Source organism: Camellia sinensis, chromosome 11 (assembly GCF_055761805.1).
Source record: "Camellia sinensis isolate YWXY chromosome 11, ASM5576180v1, whole genome shotgun sequence".
NCBI classification, from domain to species: Eukaryota; Viridiplantae; Streptophyta; class Magnoliopsida; order Ericales; family Theaceae; genus Camellia; species Camellia sinensis.
In genome coordinates this window covers 53,463,776-53,484,012 of record NC_138971.1, presented here as the reverse complement: position 1 = coordinate 53,484,012, position 20,237 = coordinate 53,463,776, and positions in this window count along the sequence as shown.

Genomic DNA, 20,237 nt, shown 5'->3' with positions numbered 1-20,237 from the left:
GTTTGATGAAAGCCAAATTAGGGGTTACTATTAATTTTATTTCTTTTAGAAATAGTGTATATTGGAATTTTTGATATATAATATAAATTTCATTATAAAAATAAAGATAAATTCTAAATTTATTGCCTAAAATATATAATCCTTTTGTGATTTTAAAAATTACAATTATCCCTTATAAGAATTTGTTATTTAACAGAATTGACAAAAAATATGAAATCCCTAGCTATCTTCCTATATAATGATAAAATTATCAAAATTTTTATTTGAAAATATCATTAAAAATTATTAATTGACTTAATAGTTATGCGATTAGAAATTTTAAGAGGCATGATATAATTTTCAAAATCACTAAAACTAATTATTATTGAAAGCAAATGTCAAGAAGTGTATTTATAATTTACCCTAAAAATAAAGTTTGTCAAATATGCATCATTTTCTTTTTCTAATTTTATCATTTTTAAATTTTCATATGACAAAATAATTAATTAGACATATAGTGTTCAATATTTATTATTTATTATAATAATGATGCACTTTTAAATGGAGAAATTAGGGAGAGATCCTCCATATATGTTTGTGTAAGAGTTTATGAATAACAAAAATTAGTTTGATAGCTATGGTCAGTAAGATTTAAAATTTTAGAAAGATAAGAACAAACTTTAACATACATGGATCAAAATGCCCTTTTAATCCTATAAACCTTTTTTTTTCTCTAAATTTTCACTAGTCGTTTATCTCTTTCTTCACAATCTATTTGCGGTACCACTTTAACTGAATCTCCAATGTCGTCACCACATCCAGCAACGTTCATCTATTGGCATTCATTCTTTTTCTTTCTCTCTCACAACTACATTTATCGACATTCTGCCATTTACCACTGTTGCCTAACTATCGTCATTTATCACCACCAGCATCCTCTCACCGATCTACGCATAAATCTTGCATGTTTAATTTTCTCTTTGGTCAATTTGTTTCATTATCGCCAATTTGGGCACAAATTTGATAAAGAAGTCTTAAATATCTTTTCTCTCACCTTCTCTCTCTCTCTTTCATCCTATTATTTTCTTTGTGTCTTTGTATTTTTCTGTGTTGTAGCACGAAATTTCTCTGTGTTGAAAAAAAATTCTTTGTCTCTATGTTTTTCTCTTTCTCTAAGTGAAATTTCATTATGTAAGTCAAAGAAATTTCACTGTGACGTAACAACGAACACAGTAAAATTTCATGAATTTTTTTTCTTAAAAATTTCATATTACTCATGGATCTTATTTGAAAGATCTTTTCAATAGAAATCTAAAAATATAAATTTTACAAAAAATAGAGATGTAAATCAAAAGTTTAGAAATCACTTAAACAATATAAAAGACAACTAACTATAGGGGCTATTTTTGTCCAAAATGGTTAATCATGTTTGTTGAAGAACCTAAACTACAACTAGAAAATTGTTTGTCCTTATTCTTCTAAAGTAATATTAGTAGAGATCTAAAAAATAAATAAATAAATTATATTCAGGTCTCTAAAAATATTTTGTATTAATTTAAGGACAATTAAAGTATAATGATTTAAAAACACTTAACTTTTTTCTAGACAAAACCATTCTTAGTCTAGTTTCATTATTCTACTATCTCTGACTATCATTGCCACCTCTAACTGTTGATGACAACTTTTCAGTGACTAGCAATAGTTATTGGTGACCATTTTTTGGTGGGGGAAAAAAAAATCCTACTAGTTTCTAAAAAAGTGAATTTTTCGATGACTGTTTTCGGTAAGTCTTCTGTGAAATGAAATTTCACTATGCTAAGTTAATGAAATTTCATTATTAGAAACATAAAAGTTTTCAATTAATTGTTAAAAATTACTTATTTGAATCAACTTTTTACATGTTAGGACACGAATTTTTTTATTTATTTACTTTAATGAAATTTTACTTTTAGATTAAGTTAGTGAAATTTCATTGAGTGCTTAAAATTGAAAATTTGAAAGTCAATTGAATTTTCACTATCTTAAAAATTTAGTGAAATTTCACTAACCAAAACCAAACAAAGTTTCACAAAGTTAGTGAAATTTTACTAACCAAATATAGTCAAAATATAGTGAAATTCCATTGACCAAAATTGGTAAAACTAACCAACAACATACAAATCAACAAATAGAGAAATTAAATAAAAACATAAAGTGAGAAATGACATTTGAAAACAAACAATATTCAAATATACTCCATTCAAAATCTCCACTTTCTTGTCACTTTGGCAAAGTCACACCATTAAGTCCTAAAAGTTTTGTTAGATTTGGGATGAGCTAATACCCAGTAGAAATATCATTAACAAAGTATATAAATGATTGAAATGGATATGATCATACTATGCAGATGTCAAGATAAAATCTATGCTTTTCTCTTTTAAATAAATGATGTTCAATGCACAACTTGCCATTTAAAATCTCATCATCAATCTTAGACGGTAAATACGCAATGAAGTCCCAAGCAAGAATAAAAAATCACACATATATATAGATTTATATACTAAAAATATACCTATATTTTCCAGCTCTCAATATGATAGAGCGATGGGCACTTAAAAACATTTTTTTTTCACATTTGTCGACTCTAAATACGCTGGGACCAGTCGACACCCAAAAATATTTTTCCACATTTGTCTAACGATAAGCTCAAGAAAAGGTAATTGGACATTTTGAGTCCCTACACGGGTACCAATACAATACTCATCTCATTTCCAAAACTTGACTCAACTACTCGGACTCATATGATATTTACCCCCTTTCGACATTTACAAATATCAAAGAGATTGTAATAATCATGGAACAAGATCATGAAAATGCAACATGATGCATGAATTTGTAAATGCCTCAATTACCTAAGATTCATTCAATGCTTCAATAAGGATTGAACATAATCAACAATCAAAAGAACTTCCAATTTCCACATTCCAGCATACCCAATTTTCCCCCATCACAATGAACATTTCCAAAATGTTTCAAAATCTAAATTCATACACATTTAGACTAAACATCAATTCAATTTCATGATTTAAGGCCCAATTGAATAAAACTTCATTTTTAGAGCAAAGTTCAAAATTAGGGTTTGAATAAAATTGGGACTTTTCTCTCTCTTGCATTTTTAGAACAAATACTTATCATCAAGAACCATTATCATTCATAGTTATTCAAAATCTTTCAAAAGTTTGAGTAAAAACTCTTTTTTAATGCATCAAACCCCATTTAATACAACCCAATCATCTCATACATAAATATAACTAAGAAAGTAGAACATATACATCTCAAATCATAGATATATTAAGTTAAAAGTACCCTTACCTCGAGAATAAGAGCTAACAAGGTGATGACCCAAGGAGAACTTGGAGAAAAAGTGACCCAATCAATGAAAAGGTTGATTTTCACTTGTTCTTCACTTCTTATGCAAGATTTTGGATGGATTCTTAGTAAAAAGATATGAAATCAAAGGTTTGTGGCTAGGGTTTCTCAGACAAGAAGAGAGGGAGAGAAAGGAAAAATAAAAAGTGGGGTGAAAAGTGACTTTTAATTGGCTAAACCCAAACAGACCACTCAAGCGATCAATACTAAGCTCAAGAGGTGTGAGAGCAAATACCGCTCGAGCGGTGACTTCACCGCTCGAGCAAACAAATCATCCTTCTAGAATTTCATACTTGCAGAGGAGATACTGGTTGTCCCGATTCACTACTTGAGCAGTTCCTTGTTTTCCAAAATGTTACAATAAGGTTAGTTTTGGATCATTAATGTTTTACTTTGTCCTTATTCTTCTGAAATTTGAAATTCTAGGAACTTTAATTAGCAAACAAATTTTCGGTGTCTTTAAACTCTCACACGAACATGTAGAGAGACGTATCCTTAATTTTTTCTTGATTGGGTCAAAAAGTATTTTCTTTATTAGCTTTACTAACTTAGCGCGCTCTCTCTATCTCTATCTCTTTCGAAGTGCTCCCAACTAATTATTATTATTATTTTTAAGAACTTTGCACCCATACACTTTATACCAAATCGTACGTTGGTTCCTACACATGAAATCGTAACAATCAACCCACTGTACTTATGGTCAAATGTCAATGTCCCTTTTTTGTTACTTCACCATATAAGTCTTTAATATAAGTCAATAATATGACAATCACATGACTATGAAATAACAGTAAAAGAGGAAAATCATCTCCATTTCCCGCCTACACACATTGCATCCTAAAATTTACATCAAATTATGACTATTTTTCACTAAAACAAAATACGTATTGTGAATGATTAAAGAGATGAACTAGGGTTTTATAGAAATTGAAATCACAAAGCTCGATTTCTTGCTGCCCTTTTTATTTCAAAAACTCTATTTTCTTGTATCTTCGTATCGTCCCTATTTCCAGCATATGAATATATATATATATATATATATATATATATATATATATATATATATTGTATTATATAACTCTTGCATACTTATCACATGGAACAAAGTGTGTATTGGTAGAAGATGGGGATGAATTTTCTCTTTTCCCTTCATTTCGTAGTCGCATGCTTGTCACATGACTGAGTTTTGTAAAATACTTAAACAATGAAGTAATAGAAAGGGAATATTGACACTTGGCTAGAAGTGCAAGCGGTTGACTATTACAATTTCATATGTAGAGATCAAAATGAGATTTAATGCAAGGGTGCGAAGTGTAGTTTACCCAAACATTAATCTCCCCACTCATATGATCAAAGTTTATTGATCTTTATTAATTAGATTAATTAATTTTTAATTTATTGAGCTAATTTCTTACAATTCTTTGGGTGTATTTGTTTGGATGGACTAGATAAGGGGGATTGTAATCTATCGGACTATTAGTCCTGGGATACATTGTCCCCGGACTATTTGGTAGGACTGTATTTGTATCCTATGTTTGTTTAATCATGGGATGAGATGTCTGGATTGGACTATTTTTAGTGAATCTAATGTTTGTTTGGGATATTATGGAGAAGGATAAATGCTCAAATGGCTATTTTATCATTTTCAATTATTTACTAAGTAATAGCAATATTAAACATAGCTTTAATATTTTAATTATTTTTAGCTAGATTAAATAAAAATTTATTTTATTTTATTTTTTGCACAATTAAATAAATTTATTTTTAAAAAATTAAATATCAATAAAAATATATGTTATTTTTTAATTAAAATTTTAAATAAATTTATTTTAAATAATAATAATAATGAAATAATGAAATAAAATAAAACATCTATTAAAATTTAAATAATGAAATTAAATAAAATATAAACAAAATTTTAAAATAAAACATCAATAAAATATTTATAAAAATTTATTTTAAAAAAGTTAAATAAATAAAACAAAAATAAAAATTAAATTAAATTATTTTATTTTTAAATTGAGACATTTAAATTTTACTAAATATAATACATAATCAAATACCAGAGGGCAAAAATGTAATTTTATCAGCTAATCTCATGGGATGAGTTATCCCATGGTTTCTATTCCACCCTCCCATAGGATACCATAGTCCCACAAATATGGGACTAATAGTCCGGAGGGATTATTAGTCCGGAGCAAAACTTTTGAAACAAAGAACGAACTATTAGTCCATCCGGACTAATAGTCCAATCCCATGCTCAATCCTTCCAAAACAAACACCCCCTTTATGTGATGTTTTAGTTAACCACAAAGATCTTTAGATTAGTTAAAAAATAGTTATAACATTTCATACTTAGGCCTTGTTTGGGAATATGCTTTTTTAGTAACTTTTTGAGTAAAATATGATAAAAAAAAACTAGCATGTTTGAGATATTTTTTACGAAAAGATGTGCAAAAAGTAGAAAGAAAAGAAAATCTTTGACTTTTTGATATAAGTTGTTGACTTTTTGATTTTTTTAGTGACTTGGTTTTTAGGCTAAAAAGTGATGTTGTCAAATGAGACCTTATTATTTAAATATTGAATAAATTATACGGACCCCCATACTTTAACTACAAATCTCACTTTAGTTCATTTACTTTTAATTGTAAAAGTCAACCCCCACATTTTAAGTCAAGTTACAATTTTACCCTTCCGTCTATCTACCATTAATAAAGTTAACAAAAATTAAAAATGGAGGGAGTAAAGGAAAAGTTTTAGTGAACTTGTAAGAACTAAAGTGAGATTTTGATAAAGGTGTAAAGATTATAATGAAACCAAAAAAATATCACATATGCTTTAGATGACAATTTCCATTAACCTTTTTAACAGCAAATGGATAGAAGGGTGATACTGTTACTGGACCTTTTTTTTTTTTTTATCAGCAAAAAAAAAAAAAACTTTATTGGATAATAATCAATGTATATGTAAAACATTAAAGACAATACATCAATAAAGAAAGGCAAGTGCTCAAAGTATCATAACTACAACATCCAATCCCAATTAGGTTGACACCGAAAATAAAGTGTAATCATATGCAAGCACACGACAAGCGTGGAAGGTTTACTCTTACAGTTGAAAATGAAGGGATCAAAGTGAAATTTTGATAAAAATATAAAAATGATAAGTGTAATTAACCCTTAAATATTAAAATGACTTCAAAATTATTCTAAGATAGGCAACGAAATAATAATAATAATAATAATAACGACAATGCTACGTAGCTCAAATTTTGTGACTCAAAAGTGGCTTAAATGGCCAAAACGACGCCGTTTTAAATACAGAACAACATAAAAATGGCCAAAACGACGTCGTTTTGGCCATTTGAGCCACTTTTGAGCAACAAAATTTGAGTTACGAGACATTTTCCTAATAATTATAACTAAATCAGCTCAACTATAACAGTAAATAGTCTATCACTATTTTCTTCAAAACTGATCATGAGCAATTTTCATATCTCCCTTTTTTTTTTTTTTTTTTTTTTAACACCAAAATTTCACCTAATTTGATGTATTATAAGTTAGTTTGCAAATACAAGTTAATTACTCTCAATAATTATATAAATTGTTGTCTTAAAATGTTGAGGCTTGTCTCAGTAAGATTATTCTCTCTCCATGGCCTATTATGTAAAAAAGAGAAAAAAGAAAAGAAACTCAAGTATATTGAGACTAGTGCACCAATCAACAGAGGGTCTGATATTGGTGAGAAATAGTTGAGTAAAAAATAAATAAATAAAATAATTGACTAAAATCACGTGGCAAGCATGAGCTTTGAATACTTTTTGATATGGTCGGTGCATTGTGCAATAAGATTAGAAAAGAATGCGTGTTGAATTAGTAAAGGTTGAATAAAAAAATAAAAAAACGTTTGACCCCCTTAAAAAAAATTATAGTTTGATCCACAATAATATAATATAATATGTGTTAATTTTTAATTTGTCATATATTTAATTATGTAAAAAGTAAACATAACAAGGTGGTTTGATTAAGGATATCTATTATTTTTCTAAAAAATAAATATACATGTGAAAAGTAATATTATAAATTAAAAGATCATTTTGGATTTTACGTGATCGATTTCTAAACAAATCAACAACTGACATTCAATAATTCTTGTCATTGGAGTGAATATAAGGGTAATATTTCAATGGTCTTAACATTTTTCAATCATGAAATGATAGAAATAGTGCTAATTGAACACAAGTTCCTTTCGAGAACTTTGTAAGAAGTCATTTTTTTAGCTTTTTATCAAAATTTTCCAAAAAATTAAAAAGTCAACTTTTTACCACCTTTCCAAAACACTCCAAAAAAAGGTGGTTTTATCATATAGAATGAATACCATAAATAAAAATGTTAAGGAAATGTAATAGTAAAAGTAAGGGGTTGTTTGAGGTGTCTCAAATAAGTGCACTTTTTATCTTTTTGGACTAAAAAATTGAGGTTAAAAATATGGATGTTTGGATTAACTTTTTGACTTTTTATGAAAAAATGTGTAATAAAAAATTATAAAAATTGATTTGTAGGGAAAAATTCGAATTGAAAGTTGTGCAACCGTAATTGTTGACTTTTAGTAAATAGGGTTAACTTTTTAATTTTTTAATTCTTTTACAAGTTCTCAAACTTTACCTAAATATTAAAATGTAGTCTATACTCGTTAATCGATGGGTTGGGGGTACAAAGCTTAGAATATAAAACTTCTTACAAGGTAAAAATTGATAGTAAAAAAACAAAAATTAAGAGCATATTTTCTCTTTATTTTTAATAATTAATTTTTTAACTTGTTTAATTTATTTCTTTCTAGGATGAATCGATTGTCCTTTTTTTGGGTGGGTAAAATCGATTGTCTATGACGTAGGCTAAAAACCATTTACCAAACAATCAAACACAAATTTGCAAAATAAAAAAATTATACGTAACTTTATAAATTACACCAAACATGGTGTTAATTTGATTTGGTTTGGTTGGGTGGTGGGTGCACTGAATTAGCAACACTTTCTCAACATGTTAGGTCGAAAACAACGTGCACCTAACTTATCTTTTGATCTAATTTTTTTCTTTTCTATTTTAATTCTCTTTTCTGTTTCCTTTGTTCCTGTAAAATAGGGATTATATATATATCTCTTTCATTCATTCTTATAAAAAGAAAAATCAAACATCATTTCTCTTCAATTCCTCCCAACAATTATCTAGAAGTAGGTACTCATGATCTTCAAATTCTCAACTAGGGGACACAAATTTCAATCCTTGGGACCCATTTGTCTTCCCAAAAGAGTAATATTAGATCCAAAATATTCCCTCCTTGTTATACTTTCTTTTTTTGGGGTAAATTACACTAGCCTCATTTAGAAAAAATACAATAAATTTTATAGTTTAACATAATTACATGAAGTTTTTTTATAATTTTAATTTATGTAACACTTAATCTTCTTTTCATAAATAATTTGTTAATTATATGGAGAAAAAAATAATTTTGTCATCTCTTTTATACGAAAATGTATACTTTTGTTATTTATTTTTGTGTTTTCACAATATTTTCATTAATTTCAATTCACTTAACCTACTTAACCTTATTACAAGGGAGATCAATATTGATGAACAGTTTGTTCCAGTGAATGGATTGGATAGGTCCAAGCTCCTCAGGCCCACGTCCAAATGATCAAGCCCACCGGATAACCTGCAAACAAGTCCAACGGGGAACGGGGTAGTCCCCCAGTGAACCCTCCAACGAGCAAATTAGAAGGAGATGTAGGGTGTAAAGAGAGATTAGAGATATAAAGTTTAACCTTCTTCTTGTCTTCAACGTTTGCTTATATCCTTTGGTAATCATTTCGCTGTCCCTTCCGACCTGCCCTCCTCGCCGAAAGTCTATGCTGTAGCTTACCTTGTTCAGGGTAAGGGGGTCCTGTTCCGACAGAGAGGTGTTGTCGTAATAAATGCTGTGAAGGGTTGCATTAATGGTGATGTGCAGTGGCAATAACTTTGCAGATCTTTGTCTGCTGATGTGGCTCATCCTTCACCTACCATGTGTCTGGATGTCATTGGCTCTTTATGCCATGTTGGATTCCAGCTGTTCTGGACCTCACCGGCTGGGTAATGTATTGGGCTCCAAGTGATGGGCTTGGGTTGTTCATAGTGATTTATGGCCTTTATGGGCTTATACACGTCAGTAGTCCCCCATTCCCGAGTGCAACTTTGGCCCAACGAAGGAAATACTAATGAAGAAGATGAGGGTGTTAGGGATTGGCAGGATGGAGGTCGACCGGCAGGGGTGACTGAGAGGGTGAACCGACCGGGAGGTGGTCTGACCGTGCAGGGTGACCGAGTGGAAGGGCCGACCACGAGGAGGGCCGACCGCGAAGGGTGACCTACTGGGAGGGCCGACCACGAGGAGGGTCAACCGCGAAGGGTGAGGTGGAGGGGCGTGGGGCTCAAGAGGTGGCGTGTCACGTGGTGATTTGAAGTGGAAAAGACAGGGTAAAGGGAAGAGACAGTGGATCGTGGTCGTACACGTGGCAACATCCCGCGGGGGGGAGGAGATTAGGCGTTGGATCAGAAATGAAACGATAGGTCATTATGGGTGTTGAAAAGACAGTTTTGGCGAATGTTTTGAAAAGTTTTCAAACTGGCGAGAATTAATTGTAACCCTTGGAATACGGGTAAGCCTTGGGCTTTTGGGATTATTCGATTCACCTACTTGTTTGCAAAAAATCAAAACATCCCAAGTGTTAACTCCTTTGTTGCTCGCGATACACCTATGCAACACTTTTTCGATTTCCTTGTACCCGCATCTGAAGCGATTCGCAGACATACCATAGAAATGGCCCAAGAAGAAGCTGCGAATGCCAGGGTGGATCCGCTTGGTGATGACGATGTAGTGGAGTTAGCGGAGCAGACGAAGAGGCAAACAGAGAGGGTGGGTGAGCCGGTGGTACGATCTCATGTCTCCACCGTAATGGCAGCTCCGAAGCCAATCAGCCAGGTGGAACCAGATCACTGGTGCACGAAGGCTGACAAATCAACGGTTACTGCAGCGGATTTGGAGGCTATTCGCGAAAAATACCAGGTGCCTGCTGAAATAGAGTTATTGTTGCCGATGTCGACGGAGAGGCCATCCGACGCCAGGCCAGGGGAGTTTGCCCTTTATGAGGAAGCATTGAAGGGAGGACTGAGGCTGCCCCTGCCACAAGTGGTGGTAGATGTCCTGAATCGTTTGGAGGTAGCGCTGGGCCAACTAATGCCCAATGCGTGGAAGATCGTACTGGCCTGTGCAAGTGCATGGCCGAAGGCGAACGAAGGGGCGGCCATGATAGTAGACGGATTTTTCGCATGTTACAAGGCTTCAGGGCAGCAAGAGACTTGGGTCACTCTGCAGGCAGCAGCAGGGAAAGGGCTGGTGGCGGGGCTGACGTCGTCGATCAAAGGGTGGAGACCACGGTGGTTCTATATGTCCGCCAGCGGGGGGGTTGGAGTGCGCACCATTTGGAAAGTGCCCACCAAGTCTGTGGAGCCAAAGTTGGGAGCGGCAGCAGAGGAGAGAATAAAGAGGGCGAAGGCGTGACGGGAGAAGGAGGGGGTCAGGTGGGACGAACTCGTTCAACCCTCAGCCTTGTTTGCAGCGGGGTTGGGTCCTCAGCTGAGCGGGGGAGATATGGGGCGGGCTGAACTGGAGGCAAGGAGGAAAGTGCAGGAGGCTGAGGATAAGGCCATGCTGGCTAAGGCCATGAAATTTAAGGAGGCGCAGGAAGACCGACCGCCTAAGCCGATCGCGTGGGAGAGGATCCAACCGCGCCCTAAGCCGCTGGGGGGAAGGACTTAGGCAGTTTTATGCCACGACCGCCCCTAGTGGATCCTGTGAAGGAGCAGGCGAACAAGGAAGGGAAGGCTTTGAAGAAGAAGAAGAAGAAGAAGATGAGTGCCCCTGACGGGGCTGCAGATGCGCCTGGGTCAAAGAAGGCGAAGGTTGGGGGGGAAGACACCCCTATGGTCAAGGAGGCAGAGAAGGGGGCAGTGGAGGAGACCCCAGGAAGGGTGGCTGCCCAAGAAGTGGTGGAGGTCACCCCAGCATTGGAGGTTGTGGAGGTCGCCCCAGCAGTGCTGGAGATCGCCTCAGGGGTCACGAAGGTCGCCCCCAAAGTGCAAGCAAAAGGTGGGGCAACAGGCCTTGAGCCAAGGGGAGGAGAACAGTCCCAAGGCGGTTTTGCGCCCCAAGGAGGGGGGTCAGTTTGACGACTGCGATCTACCACGCTCGCACAGTGGCTGGGCGGCTGGAGGGAGAAGAGGGCCCAGCCAAGGTAGGAGCAGACCGCCTTGTGGGGATTGTGGAAGAGGTAGCCTTGCGCTCAGCAGCCAGATTCAATGAGGCTGAGTTGCTGAGGGGGTTATGCTCCGCTCAAATGGAGGTAACCACCTTAGTAGGGGCTCTGTTGAAAAAGGCGGGGGCTACGAAACTCAAGGCAGATGATGCCAAGGCTCAACTCGCAAGGTTGAAGAAGGAGAGTGTAAACTGGGAGAGTGCCCATGCTGAGTTACAAGCGGTCAAGTTGGAGCTGGAGAACGAACGCCGCCGGGTTGTGTCGCTCGAGTTCCAGCTGGCTAGAGAGCAGAGGAAGCTGGAGGAGGCCCAAAAAGCCTGCGCGATCGCGCTCGAACGGCATGAAGAGACGATGACCAGTAATGAAGAGCTGGTTAAAGAAAAGGATGAGGCAGACGTGAAGATTGACGGTCTGCAGAGGGAGCTGGAGAGCGAGCGTGCGAAGGCAATGGAGGAGGGGGACGGCCTGCAAAAGGAGTTGAAGGAGGAGAGGGCCAAGGCATCTTCTGAGAGGGCGAGCGTGCAGAGGAAGTTGGCTGAAGAGAGGGCCAAGGCAGCCCCTAAAAGGGCGACCCTTCAGAAGGAGTTGGAGGAAGAGAGGGCTAAGGCGGCCTCTGAAATGGCGACCCTGCAGAAGGATCTGGACGAAGAGAGGGCCAAAGCAGCCTCTGAAAGGGCGGCATACCCCGATCTGTGCGTTGCAGCAGTGGATCAATTCAAGGGGTCTGCTGAATTTCAGATGGCAGTTGATGCCGCGGTCGCCAGCAGCTTGGCGAGGGAGGAGTCTGGGGGGACGGGCCCATCGAGAACGACCACTGGAGGCAAGACTGAGTCAAAAGTGATTGAGAGCTTCCAGCGGTCAGACTTTTATAAACATGAAATGGCTGAGTTCTGGGACAGTGGTTGGAAGATGTTCAAGCGTAAAGCTGAGGAGCTGTTCCCAAACTTGGACTTGAGTAGTGTGAAGATCGACGACGACGATGTGGCCCAGACCCCCCTGGATGAGGGTATTGAAGAAGATGACCTTGTGTCTAGCGAAGAGGAGTAATTGAAGAAGAAGAAGAAGAAGACCTTGCACAGACATTGTGTGGTTGCTTTTATTTTTGTTTTGTTTGTTGTTTTTTTTTTTTTTTTGAATTGCTGTAATGCACTTACGTACAAAGTTGTGAATAAATAAAATTTCAGTTGTGTTTTGCATTTGATTGTTTTTGCTTGTGCATCTGAAATGGATGAGAATGGTGGCTTGTGTGTGGAGCTTGTGTATGAATCATTGTGAAGTGCGGAGTAGAGTTATACTTGTAATAAAAATTGAATTTAGGAATTCCTCAAGACAGAGTGGGATTGAAGTTGTAATAAAAACTCAATGCAGAGTAAAGTTAGGAACTCCTCAATGCAGAGTGAAATTGGACTTGTAATAAAAACTTACTGCAGAGTAAAGTTAGGAACTCCTCAATGCAAAGTGAAATTGAACTTGTAATAAAAACTCACTGCAGAGTAAAGTTAGGAACTCCTCAATGCAGAGTGGAATTGAAGTTGTAATAAAAACTCACTGTAGAGTAAAGTTAGGAACTCCTCAATGCAGAGTGGAATTGAACTTGTAATAAAAACTCACTGCAGAGTAAAGTTAGGAACTCCTCAGTGCAGAATGGAATTGAAGTTGTAATAAAAACTCAATGCAGAGTAAAGTTAGGAACTCCTCAATGCAGAGTGAAATTGAACTTGTAATAAAATTATAAGTTTGTGTTCGCCACACTGCTTAAGTAGGTTAGTGGTTTATGGAGTGAGGCTTGGCTTGTAAGGAAAGAGGCTGACTTGTAAGAGTTTGATTGAGAAGAAAATAACTTGACTTGTAAAGAAAACGTGTAAGAACGTCTTTGGAATTTGACTGAGCAAAGAGTGGTGTAAAGACTTGGAGCTGGAAATGTGACTAAGTGTGTCTACTAAGTCCACAAGCATGAAGTGTGCATGGGTGGCCTTGATCGAGCCCTGTATGCGTGCTCAGTTGGGGCTAAGCTATGATTCACTGACGTTGTAAGTAACTCAATCTGAACCTGAAATTGTGGCGCTCGGTCTTGGCGGAGACTTGTTATGCGTAGGCTGGCTGAGGTTTGGTCTGGCCGAGTGCTTCATGCTCAATCGGGCTGAGGCTTTTTGGCGCTTGTTTGGACGAGGCTGTGCTCAGTCTGGCTGAGGCTTGTGGTGCTCAGACTGGCTGAGGCTTTTGGTGCTCAGTCTAGTTGAGGCTTGTTGTGCTCAGTCTGGCTGTGGCTTGCTGTGCTCAGTCTGGCTGAGGCTTTTTGTGCTCAGTCTGGCTGAGACCTGTTGTGCTCAGTCTGGCTGGGGCTTTTAGTGCTCAGTCTGGCTGAGGCTGTTAATAAGTGTTGCAAATGAAAATGTTATTGAGACAACACACGGATAGCTGAGATATAAAATTGTTGTCATGGACAGTGTAGTCCAGTCGATCAAAGTTTACATTATGCATCAAAAAGAAAATGCAATAACTGAGCAATACAACAGTAGGAATTTATTGAAAGTAGTGCTTCAAGTGTTCAACGTTCCAGGGGTGGGGGAGGTCTCGACCTTCCATGTCCTGAAGTCGGTAGGTGCCCGGACGTGGTCGGGCTTGCACAACGTAAGGTCCCTCCCATTTGGCTGCCAATTTACCCTCAGTCGGATTTTTGGTGGCAAGAGTTGCTTCTCTCAAGACAAGGTCCTCTACAACGAACTCCTTTGGTCGGACTTTGCATTTGTAGTGTGTTCCCATTTTCTGTTGGTATGAGGCCAGTCTGACAGCAGTGGTCTCTTTGAGTTCTTCAATTAGATCCAGGTCTGCCCGACGGAGTTCTTCCGTTAGTGCTGGATTTGGATGTAAAACCCTAGGAGTAGGCAAACCGACTTCCACCGGAATAACTGCCTCAGCGCCGTATGTTAAGCGGAAAGGAGTTTCCCCAGTGGGAGTCTGAGCTGTAGTTCGGTAAGCCCAAAGTACATTTGGTAGTTCCTTAGCCCAAAGTCCTTTGGTAGCTTCTAGCTTGGTTTTGACGATCTTCAGAAGAGAACGGTTGGTGACCTCATCTTGGCCATTGGCTTGGGGATGACCGGGGGAAGAGAAACATGGTTGAATCTGGAGGTCTGCACAGAACTTCCGGTACTTGGCGTTGTCGAATTGTTTGCCGTTGTCGGAGACGATGGCCTGGGGGATGCCAAACCTGCAAACGATTGACTGCCAGATGAACTTGGTTGTGTTCCGCTCAGTAATGGTGGCAAGGGGTTCTGCTTCTACCCACTTAGTGAAATAATGAATGGCGACAATGGCAAATTTGGTCTGGCCTCGACCGGTGGGTAAAGGACCAACTAGGTCAATCCCCCATTTGGCGAACGAGTAGGGGCTGCAAAGTTTGATCAATTCAGTAGGAGGACCATGCGGGATGTTGGCAAAACGCTGACACTTATCACATTTGAGCACGAAGTCAGTCGCATCTTGGTTGAGAGTAGGCCAGAAATATCCAGTGCGAAGTATCTTGTGGGCCAGGGACCTGTCGCCTGAGTGATTGCCGCAGATACCCTCATGAATTTCTTGCATCACATAGGTTGCTTGAGCCGGATTAAGGCACCGCAGATAGGGGCGTGAGAAACCACGTTTGTACAAAATGCCGCTGACGAAGATGTAATTGGATGACCAGGCCCTGACTTTGGCGACTTGCTGTTGGTCGTCTGGAAGTTCCCCCGTTGTCAGAAATAACAAGATGTCCGACGCCCAAGAGATGGCCTCATTTTGGAGGAATTGTATTTCGTGCTAGTCGGGGGAAATGGCAGGGTGGGATAGGTATTCGAGGCGGACACCACCGCTGAGGTCGGACTGGTCTGCGGAAGCCAACTGAGCCATCTCATCTGCCTTAGAGTTGTCCGCCCGAGGAATGTGCTTGATGTGGAAGGTATGGAAGAGGCGAACAAGGGGAAGTGCAATATCCCTGTAAGCCCGCATTGTGTCCTCCTTGGCATCAAATTCTCTCGTGATCTATCCGATGATGAGCTGGGAGTCGCTGAACACTCGGATGTGGCTAACACCAATATCCCTGGCTAGGCGAAAACCTGCTATCAATGCCTCATATTCGGTCTCATTGTTACTGGCCTTAAACAAGAAACGGAGAACACATTTGAAATAACCACCCTCAGGGGCGGTGAGGATGAGGCCAGCCCCACTACCTTCCCTGCGGAATGATCCGTTAACGTTGAGAGTCCAAGAATGAGGGTCTTCTGGCTCGATGGGAGCTGGTGGGGGTGGAGAGGCAGTGGTTGGGGTAGGATTAGTGAATTCCAAGATGAAATCGGCGATAGCCTGCCCCTTAATTGTTGTTCGAGGCCGGTAAGAGATGTTAAACTGGCTGAGTTCAACTGACCATTGCATGAGTCTGCCGGAAAGTTCTGGTTGCTGCATAACCTTCTTCAAGGGTTGGTCGGTGAGGACCACTATGGAGTGGGCTTGGAAGTAAGGACGGAGTCGTCTGGAGGCGGTGACCAAGGCCAAAGACAATTTTTTTAACAGTGGGTAGTTCTGCTCTGCTCCTCTGGGGGCCCGACTGATGTAGTAAACCGGTCGTTGGACAGAGCCGTCTTCCCTGATAAGAGCTGCACTGACAGCGGTGCTTGATACGGCTAAATAGAGGAAGAGGGGCTTGCCCGTAATTGCTTGTGAAAGGAGGGGGGGTTGGCCATGCACTGCTTCAATTGTTGAAAAGCCTCTTCGAATTCAGCCGTCCATTCAAAAGTTTACCGAAGAACTTTGAAGAATGGTAGGCACTTATCCATTGCGTGAGAAATGAAGCGGTTGAGGGCTGCAACTCGGCCAATGAGTCTTTGAACCTCCTTAACCGTTCTGGATGACTGTATCTCGATCAAAGACTTGATCTTTTCAGGGTTAGCTTCAATGCCCCGTTGATTGACCATAAAACCCAAAAACTTCCCAGATCCTACGCCGAAGGCGCACTTCTCTGGGTTGAGCTTCATTTGGTACTTGCGTAGGGTGGCGAAGGTCTCTCGTAGGTCGGTCAGATGATCAGTGGAGAGTTTGCTCTTGACTAGCATGTCGTCGACATATACTTCCATATTCCGACCTATCTGGTGTTGGAAAACGGCATTGACCAACCGTTGGTAGGTGGCCCCAGCATTCTTCAATCCGAATGGCATCACGCGATAGTGGTAGGTACCTCAGTCGGTAATGAAAGATGTATGTTCCCGATTGGACGGGTGCATCAGGATTTGGTTGTAACCAGAGAAAGCATCCATGAAGCTGAGTATTTGATGACCAGCCGTGGCGTCGACCAGCAGATCTATGCGGGGAAGAGGATAACTGTCTTTGGGGCAAGCTCGGTTTAGGTCAGAGTAATCGACACGGAGTCGCCATTTGCCATTGTTCTTGCGGACTAGGACCACGTTTGACAACCATTTAGAGTAGTCCACGTTTTTTATGAATTGGGCCTCAAGGAGCTTGTCAACCTCTGCAGCTATAAGAGTATTGCGCTTCGGATGAAAGATGCGCTGCTTCTGGCGGTAAGGTCGGAAATGGGGTTCAATGCTGAGGCGGTGAGTTATGAAAGAGGGGTCAATGCCTGGCATGTCTGAATGAGTCTAGGCAAATACATCATTGTGCTCGATCAGAAGGGCAGTAAGGTCGACCTTAGCTTAGGGGGATAGTTGGCTGCCGATCTTGGCAGTTTTCATTGGGTTGGTAGGATCGATGGGAATCTCAACGAGCTCCTCCACCTGTTATCCTCTAACTAACTCGTTCTCATCTCGGACGTCAAGTCCTTCAATGATCATGGCCTCCTTCAGCTTGACTTCCTTGAGTGAGGCGACATAACATTCCCTAGCTACGGTCTGCTCTCCCCTTGCTGTCCCGACGCCCAGGTCGGTAGGGAACTTTATGGCGTGGTGGTAGGTTGAAGTGATAGCTTGGGAAGCGTTGAGGGCGGTGCGACCAAGGATGATGTTGTAGGCAAAGGGACAGTCGACCACAAGGAAAGTGAGCAACTTGGTAGTCCGTCGTGGGTATTCGCCGATGGTGATGGGGAGATCGATGGAGCCGATGGAGGTCACCCGGTCGCCAGCGAAACCGACCAAAGGGGTTTGGAGGGGGGACAGACTTCCCTCTCCAATCTTGAGTTGGCGAAAGCAGTTAAGGAATATGATGTCCGAAGAACTGCCGTTGTCGATGAGAACCTGTCTGACCTTATAGTTGGAGAGGAGGGTAGAAATGACGAGAGGGTCGTCATGAGGATAACGGATGCCTGTACAATCGGCGTCCGTGAAGGTGATGGGCTCTGTCCACTGCTTGGGCTGTTTGGAGGGTCGGTCTACCGTAGCAACTGCTTTGTCTGAGCCTTGCCTTATGTTTCTGAGTTCTGCCTTCTGAGCCGAGCGAGATGGTCCCCCACAAGCATGGCCACCTGAAATGACTCGGATTTCACCAAATGGCGAAGGGGGATTACCTGACAGCTGAGGTTGTTGTGGACGGCGATCACGGCCTTGGTTAGGTTGGGCTGGCTGCCGGGGTGGAGTGCGCCGGCGGTTGTTTCTAAGAGGCTCGGTTCTTTGCCTCTGCTGAGGGCGGGTGTCCGTGAACCGGCTGAGACGCCCTTGACGTATTAGGGTCTCGACCTGATCTTTGAGGTTGATGCAGTCATCAGTGTTATGGCCATGGTCCTGGTGGAAATGACAAAATTTGGACTGGTCTTTCCGATTGGAAGTGGTCCATGAAGGTAGGGGCCATTTGAGAGGGTAGTCCCGTTGGATCTAGTTGAGGACTTGTTCCATGGGAGAATTAAGGAGGGTGTACCGCTCGAACCGACCAGGCGGTCGGGCTGGTGCCGACCGGTCAGCGCGGGGAGGTCGATCTGTATAGTGGGGAGTTTGGCTATTATACTGGGTGTTTCTGGGTTCTAAGTCTTTTCTCTTTTCTCTGGGGGTCGGGTTTTTAGCTATTAGATCCTGCCGAGCGGCTAGTGAATCTTCAGCATTCATGTATTTCTAGGCTTTGGAGAGTAGGGCTGCCATGGAGGTTGGGGGATTTTTGGAGAGGGAGAAGAGGAAATCGAACGATCGTAGCCCGGCCATGAAAGCCGTGAGGATGACCTTGTCATCGTTTTCCGCTACTTGCAAGGCTTCGGTGTTGAAGCGGGTAACGAAACTGCGCAGCGACTCCCCCTCGGTCTGACGGATGTTGAGGAGTTGGGTTGCCGGGCGGCGTTGGCGCTGGGCTCCAATGAAATGGCTAAGGAAGGAGTCGCTGAGTTGCTGGAAAGTGGAGACAGAGTCTGCTGGTAACTGGCTGAACCACAGTCGAGCTGACCCCTTCAGTGTCACGGGGAAAGCCCGACACATGATCTCGTCAGGGAAGGCATGGAGGATCATGAGGGTTCGGTAGGTCTGCAGATGGTTGACTAGGTCCGTCGTACCGTCAAAAGAGTCAATGGTGGGCATCTTGAACTTGGCGGGCAGAGGTTTGTCCCGGATGGAGGCAACAAATGGTGAGTTTGCTGTGGTAGAGGGTTTATGCTGAATGTTCTGCATGACCCCTTGGAGTTGGAGCTTCATTGCTCGGAGATCAGCGTCCCAGAGGGGAATGTTGTCACCACGGTCAGTCAATGGGGGCAGGACGCTGCGGGCTTCCCCTTCAAGGGCTGGTGCCACGACATACGAGTGTGGGGGTGGATGTGGTAGATTTATATGTGGGGGATGAGGTTGCAAACCTTCCAAGTTGGGTAGATAGGGTTACGGAACAGTATGGCTTGGGGCTCTTTCTTGGTTGGGTGGAATATCTGGAGGTGGTGGAGGAGGCATCGGAAGGTTTCTTTGGAGTAAAGCATTTATTAGGGCCTGGTTTTGCTCAGCCATGCGGTTAATGCTGTTAGTAAGCTTGATAAAATACCGCGGTGGGTTGTTTGGATTGGGGGGGTCGGCCTAATGGTCGGCAGCATTATTGTGAGAAGCCATGGATTTAGTCGTGACCATACACTTTGATGGGTAGGACGAAAAGGTTGTTGGGATAGGGTCTCCGGCGACAATGAGCACAACTGTCGCGCGGAGCAAAGTCTTTCCCACAGACGGTGCCAACTGATGATACAGTTTGTTCCAGTGAATGGATCGGACAGGTCCAAGCTCCTCAGGCCCACGCCCAAATGATTAAGACCACCGGATAACCTGCAAACAAGTCCAACGGGGAACGGGGTAGTCCCCAGTGAACCCTCCGACGAGCAAATTAAAAGGAGATGTAGGGTGTAGAGAGAGATTAGAGATAAAAAGCTTAACATTCTTCTTATCTTCAACGTTTGCTTATATCCTTTGGTAATCATTTCACTGTCCCTTCCGACCTGCCCTCCTCGCCGAAAATCTATGCTGTAGCTTATCTTGTTCAGGGTAAGGGGGTCCTGTTCCGACGGAGAGGTGTTGTCGTAATAAATGCTGTGATGGGCTGTATTAATGGTGATGTGCAGTGGCAATAA